The sequence below is a fragment of the Symphalangus syndactylus genome, chromosome 20 (assembly GCF_028878055.3).
Source record: "Symphalangus syndactylus isolate Jambi chromosome 20, NHGRI_mSymSyn1-v2.1_pri, whole genome shotgun sequence".
Lineage (NCBI taxonomy): Eukaryota > Metazoa > Chordata > Mammalia > Primates > Hylobatidae > Symphalangus > Symphalangus syndactylus.
In genome coordinates, this window is record NC_072442.2 from 16,343,135 (window position 1) to 16,365,058 (window position 21,924).

The 21,924-nt window shown below is 47.8% G+C and overlaps 1 protein-coding gene across 5 annotated transcripts in view; it reads left to right on the forward strand.

The window, feature by feature from the left end:
* The first annotated feature begins 15,946 nt into the window (after positions 1-15,946).
* The window catches only part of YPEL2 (yippee like 2), a 69,524-nt gene continuing 63,546 nt past the window's right edge, over positions 15,947-21,924 (forward strand). For 2 of the 5 annotated variants that reach the window (XR_008653180.2, XM_055257805.2), the window contains exon 1: positions 16,608-16,733. The gene's annotated coding sequence lies outside the window, so the exon portion shown is untranslated. The other 3 variants (XM_055257809.2, XM_055257808.2, XM_055257806.2) reach the window with 3 other exon arrangements.

The window sequence follows — 21,924 nt, forward strand, 5'->3', positions numbered from 1 at the left end:
TGCTTGAACCTGGGAGGCAGAGGTTGCAGTGAGCTGGGATGGTGCCACTATATCCCAGCCTGGGCAACAGAGCAAGGCTCCCTCTCAAAAACAAAAAACAAAAAAAAACAGGCTACAGAAGAAAGAGCTGTTAAGCAAGGATAACATTACGTGGCCAGGCTCATGCCTGTAATCCCAACACTTTGGGAGGCCAAGGCAGGTGGATCACTTGAGCCCAGGAGTTCCGGACCAGCCTCGGCAACATGGCGAAACTCTGTCTCTACAAAAAATACAAATACTAGCTGGGAGTGTTGGCTTGTGCCTGTAATCCCAGTTACTCAGGAGGCTGAAGTGGGAGGATCGCTTGAGCCCAGGAGGCAGAGATTGCAGTGAACTGAGATCCCACCACTGTGCTCCAGCCTGGGCGACAGAGCAATACCCTGGCTCAAAACAAAAATGAAAAAAAGTTAGGTGTCCTACAGAATTAATATAATTCAGAGCTAGAAACTTCTTTCTTTTGGAAACAAAGCCTAGATTACCTTAACAAATCTAGGACCTCATTATTGAGAGGTGAGCAGTGTCTTGGAGATGAATCCACGTTAACCAAGTTCACAAGAGACCAGTGTTGTATTATGCAATGACCAGATGTTACCAGTGGATGGTGCATTTTTTTTTTTTTTTTTTGAGATGGAGTCTCACTCTGTTGCCCAGGCTAGAGTGCAGTGGCGAAATCTCGTCTCACTGCAAGCTCCGCCTCCCGGGTTCACGCCATTCTCCTGCCTCAGCCTCCCGGGTAGCTGAGACTACAGGCACCTGCCACCATGCCTGGCTAATTTTTGTATATTTAGTAGAGACGGGGTTTCACCTTGTTAGCCAGGATGGTCTTGATCTCCTGACCTCGTGATCCGCCCGCCTCGGCCTCCCAACGTGCTGGGATGACAGGTGTGAGCCACCACGCCCGGCGATGGTGCATTCTTTACCTGTAAGAAATACACACTGGGGAAGGCCGGGCGCGGTGGCTCAAGCCTGTAATCCCAGCACTTTGGGAGGCCAAGGCGGGCGGATCACGAGGTCAGGAGATCGAGACCATCCTGGCTAACACGGTGAAACCCCGTCTCTACTAAAAATACAAAAAAAATTAGCCGGGCGTGTTGGCGGGCGCCTGTAGTCCCAGCTACTCGGGAGGCTGAGGCAGGAGAATGGCGTGAACCCGGGAGGTGGAGCTTGCAGTGAGCCGAGATCGCGCCACTGCACTCTAGCCTGGGCGACAGAGCAAGACTCCGTCTCAGAAAAAAAAAAAAAAAGAAAAGAAATACACACTGGGTCCAGCATGGTGGCTCACGCCTGTCATCCCAGCACTTTGGGAGGCCAAGGTGGGCAGATCACCTGAGGCAAGGATTTTGAGACCACCCTGGCCAATATGGTGAAATTCTGTCTCTACTAAAAATACAAAAATTACCTGGCCCTGGTGGCAGGCGCCTGAAATCCCAGTTACTCAGGAGGCTGAGGCAGGAGAATCGCTTGAACCTGGGAGGCAGAGGTTGCAGTGAGCCGAGACTGCACCACTGCACTCCAGCCTGGGCGACAGAGCGAGACTCCGTCTCAAAAAAAAAAAAAAAATACAAAAATTAGCGAGGCATGGTGGCACACGCCTGTAATCCCAGCTACTCGGAGGCTGAGGCGGAGAATCTTTGAACCTGGGAGGCGGAGGTCACAGTGAGCTGAGATTAGGCTACTGCACTCCAGCCTGGGTAACAGAGTGAGACCATGTCTGAAAACAAAAACAAAACAAGCCATCACTTTTTTCAGACCAAGGGTCTCCAAATTTTTTTGATTGTGTGTTCCTAATGGTAAAAAATTATAAATCTACCTTTCAAATTATGATGGTTAATAGTGTCAACTTGATTGGACTGAAGGATGCAAAGTATTGTACCTGGATGTGTCTGTGAGGGTGTTGCCAAAGGAAATTAACATCTGAGTCAGTGGACTGGGAAAGGCAGACCCACCCTCAGTCTGGGTGGGTACCATCTAATCACCTGCCAGAGTGGCCAGAATAAAAGCAGGCAGAAGAATGCGAAAAGGCTAGATTGGCTTAGCCTCCTGGGCTCCGTCTTTCTCCCATGCTGGACGCTTCCTACCCTCAAAATCAGACTCCAAGTTCTTCAGCTTTGGGACTCTTGGACCTTCAAACACAGACTGAAGGCTGCACTGTTGGCTTTCTGCTTTTGAGGTTTTGGGACTCGGACTGGCTTCCTTGCTCCTCAGCTTGCAGACAGTCTATTGTGGAATGTCATCTTGTGATCGTGTGAGTGAATACTCCTTAATAAATTCCCCTTCATATATACATCTATCCTATTCATTCTGTCCCTGTAGAGAACCCTAACACATAAGTCATCTGTGGATAATTTAGCTCTCTCTTTTTTTTTTGGTATTATCATCTCGTCAAATCTGAATTGCTTTTATAATGTAATGTGTCTGAAAGATAGGCTGACAAATGTATTAGGGGTAAGTAAAGTGTCAATCTAGCTGAGTGTGGTGGCTCAAGCCTTTAATCCAGACTTTGGGAGGCCAAGGGCAGAGGATCGTTTGAGGCCAGGAGTTGGAGACCAGCCTGGGAAACAAAGCAAGACCCAACTTGTAAAAAAAAAAAAAACTTGAAAATTAGCTGGGTGTGGTGGTGTGCACCTGTAGTCCCAGGTACTTGGGAGGCTGAAGTGAGAAAATCACTTAGAGCCAGGAGCTCAAGGCTGTACCCTTGCATTCCAGCCCAGGTGACAGAGCAAGATCCTGTGTTTGGAAAGAAAATAAAAGAAAGGAAGTGGGGCCAGGTGTGGTGGCTCACTCCTGTAATCCCAGCATTTTGGGAGGCTGAGGAGGGTGGATCACTTGAGGTCATGAGTTGGAGACCAGCCTGGCCAACATGGTAAGATTAACACTTTTCTTTTTCTTTTTCTTTTCTTCTTTTTTTTTTTTTCTTTTTGAGACGGAGTCTCACTCTGTCACCCAGGCTGGAGTGCAGTGGCGTGGTCTTGGCTCACTGCAAGCTCCGCCTCCCGGGTTCACACCATTCTCCTGCTTCAGCCTCCTGGGTAGCTGGGAATACAGGCGGCCGCCACCACGGCCAGCTAATTTTTTTGTATTTTTTAGTAGAGACGGGGTTTCACCGTGTTAGCCAGGATGGTCTCGATCTCCTGACCTCGTGATTCACCCGCCTCGGCCTCCTAAAGTGCTGGGATTACAGGCGTGAGCCACCACATCCAGCCTTTGCAAGAATCTTGTTAAACCCTTATCCATTTTGTGAGGGTTAGCTTAGTGGAAGAGGAATGATGTAATACAATCTGTAAATCCATTAAACAGGACACAGTAACTGCAGGGTCCCACACAATATGCTGAGGTAAAACTAGTAACTGAGGTGTCAACTCCTTCAGCTGTGATTTTTTTTTTTTTTTTTGAGACGGAGTCTCACTCTGTTGCCCAGGCTGGAGTTGCAGTGGCGCTATCTCAGCTCACTGCAAGCTCCGCCTCCTGGGTTCACACCATTCTCCTGCCTCAGCCTCCCAAGTAGCTGGGACTATAGGCCCCCACCACCATGCCCGGCTAATTTTTTTGTGTTTTTAGTAGAGACGGGGTTTCACTGTGTTAGCCAGGATGGTCTGGATCTCCTGACCTCGTGATCCGCCCGCCTCGGCCTCTCAAAGTGCTGGGATTACAGGCGTGAGCCACCGCACCCGGCCAGCTGTGACGTTTTTATTCTTCCCTGGGATACCTCAGTAATTCATCAGGCTATTCTTCGGACAACATACATTACAATGGATTCACTCAGAGACTAGAATATTTTACAGCTTTGGACACAATAGCAATATACAATTGTTCTTAAATTAGGGCCTAAAAATTATGCCCTAATCCCTGTGATTGGATATGGATGGCCCCAAATCTCTAGCCACCTACTTGCTGACAAGGTGTCTTTTGTGTAGATGTTTAATCTCTTCCATCATATTTTGATTTTCCTTATTGTTACTCTCTGAGAGGTACTATATCTGAAGTTCTGGGAGTGCGTATGGACTATACTTGACTATACAAACCCACAAAGTATGAGGAGGCCACAGTCATCACCATGTTTTACTATTAAAAGAATGGGGGTTTTTTTTGTTGTTTTTTTTGTTTTGTTTTGTTTTTGAGAGGGAGTCTCACTCTGTCTCCCAGGGTGGAGTGCAGTAGCATGATCTCAGCTCCATTGCAACCTCTGCTTCCCGGGTTCAAGTGATTCTCCTGCCTTAGGTTAGCCTCCTGAATAGCTGCGATTACAGGTGTGCGCCACCATGCCCAGCTAATTTTTGTATTTTTAGTACAGATGGGGTTTCTCTATCTTGGCCAGGCTTGTGTTGAACTTCTGACCTCAGGTGATCTGCTCACCTCGGCCTCCCAAAGTGCTGGGATTACAGGCTCACGTGAGCCACTGAGCCTGGCCTAAAGGAATGGTTTTATTTACTCAGAAGCAACGTAGCTAAAAGAGCTAATCTGGTTGAAGGAATCATGGTAAACAAATTTACTCTTATTTCCTTAGGGACTTCAACTATGAGGCTTCCCAGGAATGGGGAGGCTTCTACTGAGTTTGAAAATACTGCTGTAGAAGGCTGAGCATGGTGGCTTAAGTCTATAATCCCAGCACGTGGGAGGACGAGGCAGGTAGATCACTTGAGTTCAGGAGTTTGAGACCAACCTGGGCAACATGGCGAAACCCTATCCCTACAAAAAAAAAAAAAAAAAAAAATTAGCCTATGTGGTGGCATATGCCTGTAATCCCAGCTACTCTGGAGGCTAAAATGGGAGGGATCTCTTGAAGCCAGGAGGCTGAGGTTGCAATGAGCTGAGATCGTGCCACTGCACTCCAGTTTGGGTGACAGAGCGAGACTCTGTATCAAAAAAAAAAACAAAAAATGAAAAACAAACAACTGCTGTAGGGCTGGGCACAGTGGCTTGCACCTGTAATCCCAGCACTTTGGGAGGGTTTGGTTGGATTTTTGTTATAACTAGTTCTGTGCAATAAGTAAGTCTGGAGGAACTAGAGACAGAAGAGATCCCATGCCCAGTGTGTCTGCAATGAATTAATAACCAAAAGAAGAATAAATCCATACTTAATCAAAACACAGTGTATAGAACAGGGTTTTAGGGTGTGGACCCTATAAGCAGTCTTTGGTTGTTCTTTCTATTCTCTCCTTAGAGAATTTAATTTTATTGTTTAATAGCAATGCATACACATGATACTAAATGGAAAGGCTCCCTTTCATCCTTAACCTCCGGTGTCCCAGTTTTCTTCTCCAGCAGCAACCACAGTTAGGCATGCTTTGTACATTCTTCTGGTGATAGTAAAGTCATATTCAAGCATACTTGTGTACGTACTCATATGTATGTATACACACACACACACATTTTTTTTGAGACGGAGTCGCACTCTGTTGCCTAGGCTGGAGCGCAATGGCGCGATCTAGGCTCACTGCAACCTCCGCCTCCCGGGTTCAAGTGATTATCTTGCCTCAGCTTCGTGAGTAGCTGGGATTACAGGTGCCCACCACCACGCCTGGCTAATTTTTGTATTTTTAGTGGAGACGGGGTTTTACCATGCTGGCCAAGCTAGTCTCGAACTCCTGACCTTAGGCGATCCGCCTGCCTCAGCCTCCCAAAGTGCTGAGATTACAGGCGTGAGCCACCGGGCCTGGCCATAAGTATATATTTTAAAACAAACGATGGCATACTTTGTACAATTGTTGTGTAGCATGCTTTTCTTTCGTTTAAATCCTGGAGTGTGTTTACTCTTCATTCATTCATTCAACACATATTTACCAAGCACTATAACAGACTGGATTGTTGTTTGCTACTCTTTATGGTAGGTTATATATCATGCTCTCTGCTCTGTAACTTTGGATACTCTATCAGTAAAGAAGATAGAGGATGACTTCCTTTCACTCTTGACTTTGTGGTTGGCCATATGATTTCCTTTGACCAATGGCCTGTGGGTAGAATTGACAGTGGGTCAGTTCTAAGTAGAGGCTTAAGAACCATCATAGGTATCCATATATTTCATGCACATTAGGGGTTTCTAAATGATAATAGAAACCAACCTAAATTCAATCTGTGACCCTCAGCCTGAAGCGGTATGCCATAGCTTCTCTACATATTCATGAGGGAAAAATAAATTTTGTATGTGAATGTGTGTGTGCATGTGTGTTAGCCACTGACATATTGGGGTTGTTTATTATCATAGCCAGAAATAAACTAAGACCGACTATGTGCCCAGAAACAACTGTAGGCACTTAGGTTCATTAGGGAACCGAAGATCTTTGCTCTTAAGGAGCATCTATGTGTAGCGTTGTCTGTTTTTAATGGCTGCACAGTATTGCTTTGTATAGAAGCATTGTAATTTCTTCAACCAGTCCTTTATAGACAGATTTGGGTTATTTCAAAGCATCAGTCTCAAAAGATGGAAAGCATATTTCTAATAAAAATGCATAGAAAGCATTATTAGAGTTTTATTTAACTCATTAATGAAGAAACCAGCAGAACGACAAAGTCTGTTCAAAAGAGAATACTACAATTGAGATGAGGCTGGGCGAAGTGGCTCATGTCTGTAATCCTAGCACTTTGGGAGGCCAAGGCGGGCAGATCACTTAAGACCAGGAGTTCAAGACCAGCCTGGCCAGCATGGTAAAACCCCGTTTATACTAAAAAACAAAAAACAAAACAAAACAAAAAACCACATACACACACAAGAATTAGCCGGGCGTGGTGGCACATATCTGTAGTCCCAGCTACTCAGGAGACTGAGGCAAGAGAATTGTTGAACCTGGGAGGTGAAGGTTGCAGTGAGCCAAGATCACACCACGGCACTCCAGCCTGGGTGACAGAGCAAGACTGTCTCAAAAAAAAAAAAAAAAAATTGAGATGAATAAAGTCAATGGATAAAAAGAAATTTTGTTGAAGCTTGTAATCTGATATCTGATTTTTTAAAAAAAGAAATTCTGAATTGCTAAGCTTGATACAAAACTAGTTAACGTCGTGCATGGTAAAAATAATAACCTTTCAGGTTCTCTTCTGCTGGACAGAAAAATAATCATCCACCATTATCAATGTTAGAGAGTTGTAAAATGGGCTTTAACCAATTGCAAAGTTACATCCCTAGAGAGTCAGTCATTTGATAATACTAATAATTTTACAATATCTATTTACATACATCTTTGTGCACATGTATGTTATCTTTTCTTTTTTTTTTTTTTTTTGAGATAGAGTCTCCGTCTGTCACCCAGGCTAGAGTGCAGTGACACGATCTCGGCTCACTGCAACCCTCTGCAGTTCAAGCGATTCTAGTGCCTCAGACTCCCTAGCAGCTGGGATTACAGGCCCACACTACCACGCCTGGCTAATTTTTGTATTTTTAGTAGAGGCTGGGTTTGGCCAGGCTGGTCTTGAACTCCTGGTCTCATGGAATCCACCCGCTTCAGCCTCCCAAAGTGCTGGAATTACAGGTGTGAGCCACCGTGCCCGGCGCTGTGTGCGAGTTATTTTAAAAATAAATTCTGGGCCGGGCGCGGTGGCTCAAGCCTGTAATCCCAGCACTTTGGGAGGCCGAGGCGGGCAGATCACGAGGTCAGGAGATCGAGACCATCCTGGCTAACACGGTGAAACCCCGTCTCTACTAAAAATACAAAAAATTAGCTGGGCGTATTGGCGGGCGCCTGTAGTCCCAGCTACTGGGGAGGCTGAGGCAGGAGAATGGTGTGAACCTGGGAGGCGGAGCTTGCAGTGAGCCGAGATCGCGCCACTGTACTCCAGCCTGAGGGACAGAGCAAGAGTCCATCTCAAAAAAAAAAATAAATAAAAAATAAAAATAAATAAATAAATAAATAAATTCTGGCTGGGCGTGCGGTGGCTCATGCCTGTAATCCCAGCACTTTGGGAGGCCGAGGTGGGTGGAGGTTGCAGTGAGCAGAGATCGCACCATTGCGCTCCAGCCTGGGCGACGAGCGAAACTCCATCTCAAAAAATAAAAATAATAAATAAATAAATAAATAAACTCCTAGCCAGGCATGGTGGTGCCTGCCTGTAATTCCAGTGACTGGAAAGACAGGTAGAAGGCTTGCTTGAGTCCAGGAGTTGGAGGCAAGCCTGGGCAACATAGCAAGAGCCTACTTCCTTTTTTTTTTTTTTTTTTTTTCTTTTTTTTTTTTGAGACGGAGTCTCGCTCTGTCGCCCAGGCTGGAGTGCAGTGGCGCAATCTCAGCTCACTGCAAGCTCCGCCTCCCGGGTTCACGCCATTCTCCTGCCTCAGCCTCTCCGAGTAGCTGGGACTACAGGCGCCCGCCACCACGCCCGGCTAATTTTTTGTATTTTTAGTAGAGACAGGGTTTCACCGTGGTCTCGATCTCCTGACCTCATGATCCGCCCGCCTCGGCCTCCCAAAGTGCTGGGATTACAAGCGTGGGCCACCGCGCCCGGCCAAGCAAGAGCCTACTTCCAAAAAAATACTTTAAAAAAATTCCTAGCCACTTTAAAAAATACTTTAAAAAAATTCTTGCCTGTATTCCCAGAACTTTGGGAGGCTGAGGTGGGAGGACTGCTTGAGCCTAGGAGCTCGAAACCAGCCTGGGCAACACAGGCAGCCCTGTCTCTAAAAAATATATAAAATAAAAATAAATTAAAATAAATCCCTAGAAGTGAAATTTCTGAATATATTAATCTTGAGATTTTTGAGAGATTTTAATCTCTAATTTTGAGAGAGATTACCAAATTGTCCTCTATAGAAATAAATTATGCCAATTTACCTTACTGCTAACAATATATGAGTGGCTGTTTTTTCACATCTTCTCCAAAGCAGTGTTATTGAACTGTTTACTACTTGCCAATTTTTTGTTTGTTTGTTTGTTTGTTTGAGACAGAGTCTCGCTATGTACCCCAGGCTGGAGTGCAGTGGCCCGATCTCATCTCACTGCAACCTCCGCCTCATGGGTTTAAGTGATTCTCCTGCCTCAGCCTCCCGAGTAGCTGGGACTACAGGCGCCCGCCACTATGCCCCGCCATTACTTGCCAATTTTGACAGATTAAAATAGCACCTCATTGTAATTTTAATTTTTCTTGTTACAAGATTTAACACTTTTTTCCATATCTTTACAAGGTATTTGTTTTTCTTCTATCATGAACTGTCACTTCATATCTTTTCCTTCAGAAAAATTAGCCCTTAGTCTGTCATACATGCTCCAAATATTTTTTTCAGTTTCAAATATATTTCTTTTTCTCTCTCTTTTTTTTTCTTTTTTTGAGATGGAGTTTTTTCTCTTGTCACCCAGGCTGGAATGCAATGGTGCAATCTCCGCTCACTGCAACCTCCACCTCCCAGGTTCAAGCGATTCTCCTGCCTCAGCCTCCCAAGCAGCTGGGATTACAGGCATGTACCACCACGCCCAGCTAATTTTTTTTTTTTTTTTTTTTTCCGAGACGGAGTCTTTCTCTGTCCCCCAGGCTGGAGTGCAGTGGCGCGATCTCGGCTCACTGCAAGCTCCACCTCCCGGGTTCACGCCATTCTCCTGCCTCAGCCTCCCGAGTAGCTGGGACTACAGGCGCCCGCCACCGCGCCCAGCTAATTTTTAGTACTTTTAGTAGAGACGGGGTTTCACCGTGTTAGCCAGGATGGTCTCGATCTCCTGACCTCGTGATCCGCCCGCCTCGGCCTCCCAAAGTGCTGGGATTACAGGCTTGAGCCACCGCGCCTGGCCTTTTTTTGGTGTTTTTAGTGGAGACGGGGTTTCACCATGTTGGCCAGACTGGTTTTGAACTCCTGACCTCAGGTGATCTGCCCGCCTGGGCCTCCCAAAGTGCTGGGATTACAGGCGTGAGCCACCATGCCCAGCCTCACATATATTTCTAATTCTAGCATTACAATTACTAGCTGACCTTGGGAAAATTACTGAACCTCTCTGAGCCTACATTTACTTGCCAGTTATCAATCTCTTATTTGAAACCCTGAGATAGATGTGTTTTAGATTCCCAAATCTTTCAGCTCATATACTGCACATTACAGAGAAGCTAGGGAGTTTGTACTTATTTATTTATTTATTTAGAGACAGAGCCTAGCTCTGTCGCCCAGGCTGGAGTGTAGTGGTGCTATCTTGGTTCACTGTAGCCTCTGCCTCCCAGGTTCGTGCGATTCCCCTGCTGCAGCCTCCTGAGTAGCTGGGATTACAGGCATGTGCCACCATGCTGGCTAATTTTTGTATTTTTGTAGTAGAGACAGGGTTTCACCATGTTGGCCAGGCTGGTTTCAAACTCCTGGCCTCAAGTGATCAGCCTGCCTCAGCCTCCCTAAGTGTTGGGATTAGAGGCATGAACCGCCTTGCCAGGCTGAGTTTGTACTCTTTCAATCATTAATATTTCTACAAGAAACATATGGATATTCTAGGCCGGGCGCGGTGGCTCACGCCTGTAATCCCAGCACTTTGGGAGGCCGAGGCGGGCGGATCACGAGGTCAGGGGATCGAGACCATGGCGAAACCACGTCTCTACTAAAAATACAAAAAATTAGCCGGGCGCGGTGGCGGGCGCCTGTAGTCCCAGCTATTCCGCAGGCTGAGGCAGGAGAATGGCGTGAACCCGGGAGGCGGAGCTTGCAGTGAGCCGAGATTGCGCCACTGCACTACAGCCTGGGCGACAGAGCGAGACTCTGTCTCAAAAAAAAAAAAAAAAAAAAGAAACATATGGATATTCTAGGTGGAATTAACAAAGACTAGAAATGACCTCATGTCAGATAAAGTTTGCCATCGAGTGAGCCACGTCAAACTATCTTTGGATTTTCAGAGCTTTTTGGACTTTGGAATTATGCTTTAAAAATGTAGACCTGTGGTTCTTGTGAATATTAGATTAAATTAAACAATGCATGTAACATGTCTATACCTGTTTCTAAAACATAGGAAGCACCAAATAAATGATTTTTACTGTAGTTAAGAGGGAGGTGCTGAGCCCTCACCACTCTTGCTTCCAGATCTTTTAGATTGGCATAGGGTTTTGCTTTGTGGAGTAGTTTGATCTTTGGGTGTTTTCTTGTAAAGGCAATTGGGATATTTCAGGATAACAGAAGGTAAGCAGTTTTAGTCTTTGATGGTGTAGAAGAAAAAGAATGATTAGGTTTTGAAGCCAGCTGGATCAGGGTTCAAATTTCATAGCATCAGCTCCTTTCTAAAATGAGGGAAATATCTATCTTGCTGGTTGCTTTGAGGATTAAATATAACTAGATAGAAGATAAACTGCTCTGCACACAATATGTGCTCAATAAATAGTAGCAAATGTTTTGTTAAAGCATTCAGGAAGCCCGAGGTACAACCCTGTCTTGTTAACAGTCTGAAAGGCACAGAATCAGCCATTTTCACGACTGAAAATAAGAGACTTGGACAGGGATCAGAGAAAGCATTTATTGTACATAAAGAAACAAAGCACTGGGCCGGGCGCGGTGGCTCACGCTTGTAATCCCAGCACTTTGGGAGGCCGAGGCGGGCGGATCACGAGGTCAGGAGATCGAGACCACGGTGAAACCCCGTCTCCACTAAAAATACAAAAAAATTAGCCGGGCCTGGTGGCGGGCGCCTGTAGTCCCAGCTACTCGGAGAGGCTGAGGCAGGAGAATGGCGTGAACCCGGGAGGCGGAGCTTGCAGTGAGCCGAGATTGCGCCACTGCACTCCAGCCTGGGCAACAGAGCGAGACTCCGTCTCAAAAAAAAAAAAAAAAAAAAAAAAAAAAAAAAAAGAAACAAAGCACTGTTACCATAATCTGTCTGTGGGAAGATGGCATCAGGCCCTCTTCTGTGATGTAATGTCATGGGACTTTACTGGAGTGGGGTTTGGATGGGGTATGGTGAGACCTGTGAGGAGCAGCTCTCCCTCCTACACAGGCAGAGCTGGCCATTTTCCCAGGTGGTATGGTAGTGTGAGAGCCTGTGGCCACTAGCCTTCAGGAAGTTTCCATTGTATTGTGATTTTTAAAATGTAGGTTGTCCCTTTTATATAGAATAGCCTAAAGTTTCAAGTTTAATGTTATCGTACTACAAAGTAAGACTGCTATCTGTTGATCAGTATACTCTGAGAACAGATCCTATCAATTTCTGCTTGGATTCCCACTGGATTCAACTCAGATATAAACCTTTAGGGAGGGCCTACCACGTGCCAGGTGCTGAAAATACAAGGATGATCTGATAAGGTTCCAGCCCAAGAAGGACTGGCAGAGAGGACAGATAACTGATAACTCTTAATTGGGAGTGTAGAGTGTGGGGTGACGTAATGGAGCTCTGAGTAAAGTGCTATGTAGGGTAGTAAGAAGAGGAAAATTAATTTTTCTGGGGAGGCTAAGGGAAATTCCTCCACAGAAGTGATACTTTATCCAATCTTTGGACTGAATCGTCAGGCAAATGGATTTGAGATGGGATGAGAAGGAAGGGATGAGGGGTGGGGAAGGGGGATAAAGGAGAGAACAATATTCCAAGTGAAAGAAACCGCAGGGACAAAGATAGGAGGCAGTAGGCACATTCATGCATTTGTTCAGATAGTCACTCAAAAATTTGTTGAGTGCTAGTCACTGTTCTTGGCACAGGGACACAACAGGAAGCAAGACAGACAGGTCCCTCTGATGTTTACACAGAGTTTACACTTCAGAGCTGGATGGGACAAAAAAAAAGCACAAAGAAATGAACAAGATGATTTGAGAGAGCGATATGTATTATGAAGAAAATAAATTGGGGTTATGATAGAAAGGGGGCATGGCATGTATGAATGGGTAGTCCTCTCTGGAGGAGGCTTTTTTTTTTTTTTTTGAAACAGAGTCTCGCTCTGTCTCCCAGGCTGGAGTGCAGTGGCGTGATCTTGGCTCACTGCAACCTCTGCCTCCTGGGTTCAAATGATTCTCCTGCCTCAGCCTCCCTAGAAGCTGGGATTACAGGCGCCTGCCACCATGGCCAGCTGATTTTTGTATTTTTAGTAGAGACGGTGTTTCACCATGCTGGCTGGTCTCGAACTCCTGACCTCAGGTGATCTGCCTGCTCTGGCCTTCCAAAGTGCTGGGATTACAGGCATGAGCCACTGCACCCGGCATTTGACCTCAGAACCAAATGGTGAAGAGGCAGCCTTCTGGGGGCAAGGTGTTCCAGGTGGAGGGGATGGCAAATACAAACACCCTACAACAGGACGAGGAACAGAAAAAAGGCCAGCTTGACTGCAGCAGTTTGAGCAAAGGACAGATGGTAGAAGACCAGAGAAGTTGGCAGGCCTGGTTACTAGGGCCTGTGGGCCACCAGAAGGAGTTTGTTTAGAAGTACCATCTGGCTGCTGCACAGAGAATGGGCTGGAAGCAGGGAGATCAGTTGGGAAGCTGTTGCTTATTCTAGGCAAGAGGATGTTGGTGGCTCCAACCAGGGTGCAGCAGCAGAGGCAGATGTGTTCAGAGCAAATACATATTTGTGAAGTGAAACTGACAGGACCTGTTGATGAGCTGGGGGATGGTGGATGAGGGGAAGGAAGATGTAATTAATTATTTCAAATTAATAATGTGAAGGTTGAGAGGTTGAGTAAGGTGAACACATAAAAGTGACTCTGTTTACAGCAGCAGTAGCACCAATATGGCAACAGAGGGAAGATGGGATTAGTGAGAGGCTGCTGGAAAATAATTCCGTGAAGGCTCTGGGAATGAATGAATTTGGCTTCACACAGAGGAGACAGAGGTACTGTTCCATTTACAAAGGCAGGCTGATAATCTGTCTGTGAGGCCAGGAATCTCTCAAACTTTTACCAGCAAGGGTTTTTGTTTGTTTGTTTGTTTAAGCCTTGGCTGACTCTGAACAAATTTGTTTATTTCTCTCTCTCTCTCTCCGTCCCTTTTTGCTTTCCAGGATAAACATCTGTCTCATTTCACCAACTCTCCATTGGCCTCAGCGTCTCTCCTCTCAGTAGATTCTTCAGAATACTATCATCCAAGTCAAGCAGGAAATTCTGCCCATAATAGGCACTGAGAAAACGTATTGAGGGACAATTCAAGTGCCCCTCTCTGGGTTCAGAGAAGAGAAGTTGCATCTATTACTTTGTTTCACTTACTTCATTGTTTCACCTCTCCCTTCTCCTTTACCAGCTCAAAATGCTTGGCTCTTTTTGACTGGAAGGAGGCATGATCAGGCTTAATACTTTTTTTGTTGTTGGCGGGCTGGCTGGTTTCATTGTCTCCTGACCCTAAGGTCTGGGGCCTCTTCCAGTCCCCTGCATACACACAGCAGGCCTGAAGAGGTCCTCAGAGCTCCCTCTGAAACCACTGTATGAGGCTAGTCGTCTTTAGCTAACATTATCTTTTATTTAAACAGAAACAGTAGCCACCAGTCTTGTTACATAACATACCAATATCCTAGGGTGTTAAACTAATTCAGCATCTACTGTTAGGAAGTGGTGATGTGGCAACACAAATATTCGCTCACACAATATTGCGGAAACGTTGTAACAAACATGACTTTCTGGCCCTACTTAGAATTTCAGAGCTGGAAGGGACTTGAGATCATCCTATTTCAACCCTCCTCGTTTTAAACTGTGGAAACCTAGGCCTGGAGAGACAAAGAAACTTGCTCAAGAAGCAGATCAGGGCGAGACGGCAAGCTCTTGCTAATCTAAATAATCCATCACATCTTAGATTAAGGATTAAATGCTAAACAGTTCTTGTTTGTGATTCCTTCTCATCTGAAAGCATTTTTCCCCCCGTTTTAGACTCTTCAAACTAGTCACTTGTGAAGCAGGACATAGCCTCTATTTACACCGAAACTGCAAATCTGAGGCTATGTCAGCCCCACAATACTGAGGTATTTGGGGTGTTTTGTTGTTTTTACTAACTTTGGGGACTGGATTCACATGCAATAGATATTAACTGAATACAATTTGGTTGACCAAGCATATTTTAAAGACAGCTGGGTGGAGACGCAGGTGAGCCAGAATTCTGGGTGTACGTGCAAACCAATGTGTGGAAGGCGGGGAGTCAGCTGCACCTCCTGCAGCACCTCACATCCTGATGGCTGCACAGTAAAACACTAATTTCCTTGGAGGAGGAGTTCCCAGAGGAACTGCGGAACCCTAGTGTCTTGAGTGAAAGGCAGGACCTGCTCTGTTCACCTTGTCCGTGCCAACATTCTTTACCAAACTGTCCTGTTTTCCTGCTGGGAAACTGCCCCACTCCACCCACCTGGTGCCTCCCTGGTTTCCTGACTGCCACGAGGTTATTTTTTAACCTGCTCTTCCTTGAAAAGCACCACCCCAGTGACCCAGAACGTGGACTCCTCCCCTCTGGTCACTCGGACCATCACACTCTAATTACCGTCATCTGCCTCTGAAAGTCATGGAAAATTAGCAGCAATAGAGCGGTCTTCAATTCTTCTAAGCCCCGTTCGTACTTTTAATTCGCCGAAATTACTAGCAGGGCAGAGAGAAGAGGGGAAATACCTGGCTTCTGAGCAGGGCATGGGTGGGCTGGGTGGAACTAGCACTATCATTTTAAATTCAATTGCCCCGGGTCCTGAGGGCCACTTCTGGTAACTTAGGCTATGGCTTAGGGCGAGGTTTAAAACGTAAGAAAGGAATGACTGTCTTGAGCCTCCAAGAAGCACTGCAAATCCCCCCGCCCCAAAATACAATCGAGGTTTTGGGAATCCCAGCCCTGCCCTGGGGACAAACCCCAAGCCCAAATAAACGGCCTCCTCCTAGGCGCTGAGAGCCCACCCAGCTTTGTCACGCTGGGTCCCTGCCCCTCCGGCAAGTTGCCCGGACGGGCGGGACCCGAACCAGACGCTCTCCTGTAGCCCAGGCCGGGCCGGGCCGAGGGGTGGGGGAGTGGGCGGTCGGGGAAGCGGGGGGCGGAGTTCCGTCCTCCGATGATTGGCTCCGCGCGGATGGGCTGCGGCTGCGCCCGGCCAACCCGCGGCGTGTTGCTATGTGCTGAGCCGAGGGGATAGGCGCGGGGGCGCGTCCATCACGGGGTAGCCCCCCGGCCCGGACCCGGAGGGATGCGGAGTGGCGGCCGCGGCGGTGGCGGAGACTGTGGCTTTAAGAGCGCGCCGGGAGCACGAGCCCCAGCCGGGCCGCGCTTCACCGTTGCGCACCCCAGCGGAGCCAAGCCCCGCGCTGGCCGGACGAGGCTGCCTGTCGCCGGGTGAGTGCGCCGGAGTGCGGCGCGGGCCGGGCGCGCGTGGGCGTGGGGCGCGCTGTCAGCTCGGGCTCTGGGTCCCCGGCCCCCGGACTCCCCCGGCCGGGCCTGCGCGGGGTTGGGGGTGCGGCGCCGTGGGGTCCCCGTGGGGGCTGCGGGCGCCGGGGGCGGGGAGCGGCCGCCGGGCCACGTGACCGGTTTGTTTACAAACACTGCCGGGCCCGCGGCCGCCCGTGGAGGGAGCCCAAGGGCGCGGGACCCCCGGCCGGGGTGGGAGACGCGTGCCAGGGGCTGGGCGAGTCTGCGGGGCCAGGTTTGGGGCGGGGGCGCGGAGCTGGGATCGCCGCTTCCTCCTCCGCGTCGTCCCCGCGGGTTCGGACTCCATGGGGTCCGGGTGGGGCTGGGGACTCCCTCCGTCCTCTTGTGACGCCGCGTCTCCCTCGGAGAGTCCTGGGGACACTTGGGTCCAGGGGCGCCGCCCTGGGGGCCTTCCACTGTGGGACTGGGCGCCCTCGAAATTTCTCCGAGCGCGTCGTCTGCCCCGACCCGGGTCGAGGTAACCGCAGCCGAGTTCCTCCCTGGCCGCGTCCCGGCGCCTCCCCGGTGTCCTTGCCAAGGGGGTGGGCGCGAGGTCCTGCCCGACGGAACGCGGGGGCCTCTGCCGCGAGCGCCTCCCCGGAGCTGGCGCTTAGGGGCGGCCCCGACCTTTCACCACTTCCAGTTCACCCTGCTTGGCCGCCGACCTCCTCTGGTGTCTTTCCCAGAGTGGTGGGCTTTTCTCCGGTCTTGGGGGCGTGCGGGGGTGGGGGACACCTGTTCTTTTGGACTTCTCGTCCGGAAGATTGCCACCTCTGCCTTCAGTCTTAGCTGCGAGAGTTTAAAAAGCCAGGTGAGCGAGTGTCTTGTTTTCCTCCGCTTGGTGCGGTGCTGCACCCTCGCCCGCCCCCCAGTCCCGCCGCTGTGAATGGCCCCAGGGAACTGCTCCGAAGCTTTGCTAGGGTTTTTGTTTTCTGGCCTCCTTGCTGATTTGCTGTCCTTGCAACTTGGGAGGCTCTTGAGTAAGTCCTTGCCTTTGGTAAATCTGAAAAAGACAGCTGTCTTTTTCTCCCTGCCCTTCCTTCCTTGTTCTTCCTTGTTCCAAAGCATTGGGCAAGAAGGGTAGCGGTCAGCTTCCCTGTGCCTCACAGAGCATTAGAGGTGCAAGAAGTTCAGTAAACCGCCTCACTGGCTCTGGGGTGGGACTTGATTTCACATGGTTATTGCTCCCCTGTGCTTTCCTGCCTCTGGGGGCCACAGGGCCTGTGAGTGGCTGAGTCTCGCCTCCGGTGAGGAACATTTTCATTCTTCTAAACTGTGTTTTGAGTGGCTGCAAGTTCTTTTACCCAGAAACAGGCCCAGCCTGGGGAGAGTTGTGAAGACTTCCCCCTTGGCACCATCTCCTGTCCCCAGCTCCATGATCGGATCTCAGGCAGGAGTGCAGTGGGAGCCTCATCCGCTTCCTCAGTTGGGCTTTGCCGCCGCAGGTTAGCATTCAATGACAGCATTTCTTGGATCTGTCTTGATATTTCTGTCCTTGAACCAAAATCAAGAAGCTTGGAGTTGGCCGGGCGCGGTGGCTCACGCTTGTAATCCCAGCACTTTGGGAGGCCGAGGCGGGCGGATCACGAGGTCAGGAGATCGAGACCACGGTGAAACCCCGTCTCTACTAAAAATACAAAAAAGTTTAGCCGGGTGTGGTGGCGGGCGCCTGTAGTCCCAGCTACTCGGAGAGGCTGAGGCAGGAGAATAGCGTGAACCCGGGAGGCAGAGCTTGCAGTGAGCGGAGATCGCGCCACTGCACTCCAGCCTGGGTGACAGAGCGAGATTCCGTCTCAAAAAAAAAAAAAAAAAAGAAGCTTGGAGTTAGGGGTGGAAAATGGAAAATAAACACCATGCGCAAGAAAACTGTTTTCCTTCTTCCTTCTAGGAGCATGGTTTTCAGACTTTGAGTGGGACCTGCGCTGCATACAGGTCTGTAACTGGAATAAGTTTCAGAGAACAATAATTTTTTTTTTTTTTTTTTTTTTGAGATGGAGTCTTGCTCTGTCGCCCAGGCTGGAGTGCAGTGGCGCAATCTCGGCTCACTGCAAGCTCCGCCTCCCGGGTTCACGCCATTCTCCTGCTTCGGCCTCTCCGAGTAGCTGGGACTACAGGCGCCCACCACCACGCCCGGTTAATTTTTTCTATTTTTAGTAGAGACGGGGTTTTACCGTGGTCTCGATCTCCTGACCTCGTGATCCGCCCGCCTCGGCCTCCCAAAGTGCTGGGATTACAAGCGTGAGCCACCGCGCCCGGCCTCAGAGAACAATAATTACCCTTACTCCCTGCAGTGTGCTCTGTTTTAAAGGTTTTTTTTGTTTGTTTTCTACTTCATTAAAAAAAACCGACTGCTGATTATGACCCATTAATTCGATTTCCTGACCAAGCAGGTCCTGACCCATAGTTTAAGAAGCATCGCTTTAGGGCAGAGGTCCTCAAACTTAAATGTGTATAAAGATGACCTGGGTAGTGTTTAAAAATACAGTTTGTCAGGCTACTCCGCAGATGTTTATTTTCAGTGGGCCACAGGAATCTGCATTTTTACCAGGGGACCCATGAGATTGTGATGCAGGTGCTTGATAAGAGCCCCTGATCTAGTGGGAACTGGAGGCAATGAACAATGAAAGGTATTAACTTGGCTCTGAAGTGCAGTCAGGTATGTGACCCCATACTCTGCAATCCCCAAATCACTCAGCTGTCAATCACACTAGCTTAGGCTTTGAAAAGTCTAAGGGCACAGTATTGTTTGTTCTCAACTGCCATGAAGCAGTTGGCTTTAAGAGACTGGTATCCCTCCCTCTCCACTCCAGCCTGTTTGAGGGCTGCTGCACAGTGTTGTGTACCAGGAGATGTTTCTAGGTGTGGGGGTTGGAGACGTGAATAGTGCTGATGAGTTGCATGAGTTGCTGTGCTGTTCATAGATTACGTGAATTTTTCATTGTCTTAATGATTTTCACGGTTTTGAGGCAGCCACACAGTCATTGTGCCTGGGAGATTCACAATTGGCCAGCTGAAGAAAAGGTTGATTTTGTTTAGTATCCATGTATTCCAGACTGTAGCCTGGGGGAAAGGCAGGCAGGTGACTCCTTTTATTTGGGGGGGTGAGGAGTCAGGAGTTTGTCTACCATCGGGTCTTAATAAGAGGCACAAGTTCCCATACCTCCTGGGCTACCCCAGTTCCGGTTACTTCTCATTGTGATGGCCCAGTCCCTGTGTGCAGGTGAATCTTGTTAGGCATCCAGTTTCTGATGCTGTTATCGCTGCCTTCAGTCACAAACACACACACACCTGATGCAGCCTCAGGTTAGATTTTTCCCTCTTAGTTATTGTGTCCAGACATATTGGTAGGATACATTTATTTGAATTAATGAAAGCTGCGATTTAGCTTCAAAAGGGACTCTATCCAAATTCAACTTCAACTGTAGCCCTTCTTGCTAAAGGTGTGCCTTATGGGAGCATTAAGCGTGGGATTTTAAAAATTAATAATGTTCAGTTTGACCAAGCAGCTCACATTCAGAATGTTTAGTTTTGAGCATATTGAGAAAAGAAAGCAACAAAAGGATGGCAAGGGATAAGATGTCCCAGGATTGGAAAAGCCAGAAGGAAGAGATGTTGAAGTGAGATTCAGATGGAGGATATGATCAATTCCCATTGTAAATTATTTCCTTAGGGTTTGTCACGCAAACCACTAGGTGCTCTGACAACTGCATTCCCCTGAGCATAAAAAGGTATAAAGTTTTGGAAAAGGAAGAAGCTTCATTTTCAACTTGTCTGTAAGGATGGAAGGCCAGCCAGGGCCTGCAAGCTAAAGATATTTTTTAGAGTTGTTAGTTTTCAGTGACATTGTCCTTAACAAAAGGTGATACACTTGAGTCTGTGAAGTATTGTACTGCCTGGAGTTTGTTTACCTGGGAGCTGTGGATATAGCACTGGAGAGCTTAAAAGTAAATCAGAATTTGCTATTCCCTTGTCACCAATTTGCCCATGGCTTCCCATTGCCCTTCAGATATAATCTAATTCCTTTCCCTGTAGGCACCACACGGCTTGTCCTACTCCCCCATCTTCTGCCTCATCTCTTACCAATCCCCACCCTGTCCACTCTGCTTCTTCCTGCTTGAGCAAAGCTCGCCTTTCTGAGGTTTCTGAAACATGCCATACTTATTTTTGTCATAGGGCTTTTCTACTGGTAGTAACTCTTTTCCAGGATGCTTTCTCCAAATTTTTCTTTTCTTTCTTTTTGAGACAGGGTCTTGCTCTTGCCCAGGCTGGAGTGCAGTGGTGTGATCTGCTCACTGCAACCTCTGCCTCCCTGGTTCAAGTGATTCTCCTGCCTCAGCCTCCCAAGTAGCTGGGATTACAGGCGCACCCCAACATGCCCGGCTAATTTTTGTATTTTTAGTGGAGACGGGGTTTCACCATATTGTCCAGGCTGGTCTTGAACTCCTGACCTCAGGTGATCTGCCTGCCTCAGCCTCTGACAAGTGTTGGGATTACAGGCATGAGCCACGGTGCCTGGCTCTTTCTCCAAATTTTTGCATGGCTGACTCTCACTTGGTTCTCAGACCTACTTCCTGACGGACCAGTTACCTAGAACAGCTCCTCCCTTCTCTGCTCCTCAGCCTCTCTTAATCCCCTTAACTTTATTTTCTTCAAAGCACTTTAATACCGTCTGGAAATATATCATCTACTTGTTTGCAGACACGGAAGCTTGAGAGCTTTTCTGTCTTGCTTACTGCTGAAAATGCTTGGTGTGGAGTAGACACTGGATAAATATTTGTTGGTTGAATGCATGAATGACCAAGAGAACCAAGGTTTAGAATCTCTAGAGGAGGAAATATACTTTAAGAGAAGAGGAGGCCGGGCGCGGTGGCTCACGCTTGTAATCCCAGCACTTTGGGAGGCCGAGGCGGGCGGATCACGAGGTCAGGAGATCGAGACCACGGTGAAACCCCGTCTCTACTAAAAATACAAAAAATTAGCCGGGCGTCGTGGCGGGCGCCTGTAGTCCCAGCTACTCGGAGAGGCTGAGGCAGGAGAATGGCGTGAACCCAGGAGGCGGAGCTTGCAGTGAGCCGAGATCGCGCCACTGCACTCCAGCCTGGGCGACAGAGCGAGACTCCGTCTCAGAAAAAAAAAAAAAAAAAAAAAAAAGAGAAGAGGAAAAGATAATTCTCTTTTTCTGGGTTAATATAGTATTCTCTCAGAATTACTTTCACTTGCACTATTTCTGCTTTTCACAATAGTTTTCATTCCTTTATTCCATTTATAGGTTGGCAAAGGCTCCAAAAGCTCCATTGTTATTCTGTTGTCATTAATAATAACTCTTATCTACCCCAATAACCTTATTCTAGGCCTCACTGTTTGTTTTCTTCTAACAGATGTTAGCATTTCTATCAGTAACCACATTTCATTAATACCAGGAGGCACTATATGTGGGGCTAAGAGCCTGGACTTTGAAGTCAGAAAGACCTGGATAATTAGCTCTGTGACCTTGGCAATTTACTAAAATTCTCTAAATGTTTGTTCCTTATTTTTAAAATGGTGCTAATAATAGTTTGCATCACACAGGACTGATGGGAGGATTAAATGAGACTGCAGGGGAAACCAGGCACAGAGCCTGGCACCTAAGCACTCAATGCTAGCTATTAATAACAGCACTAATATTAATA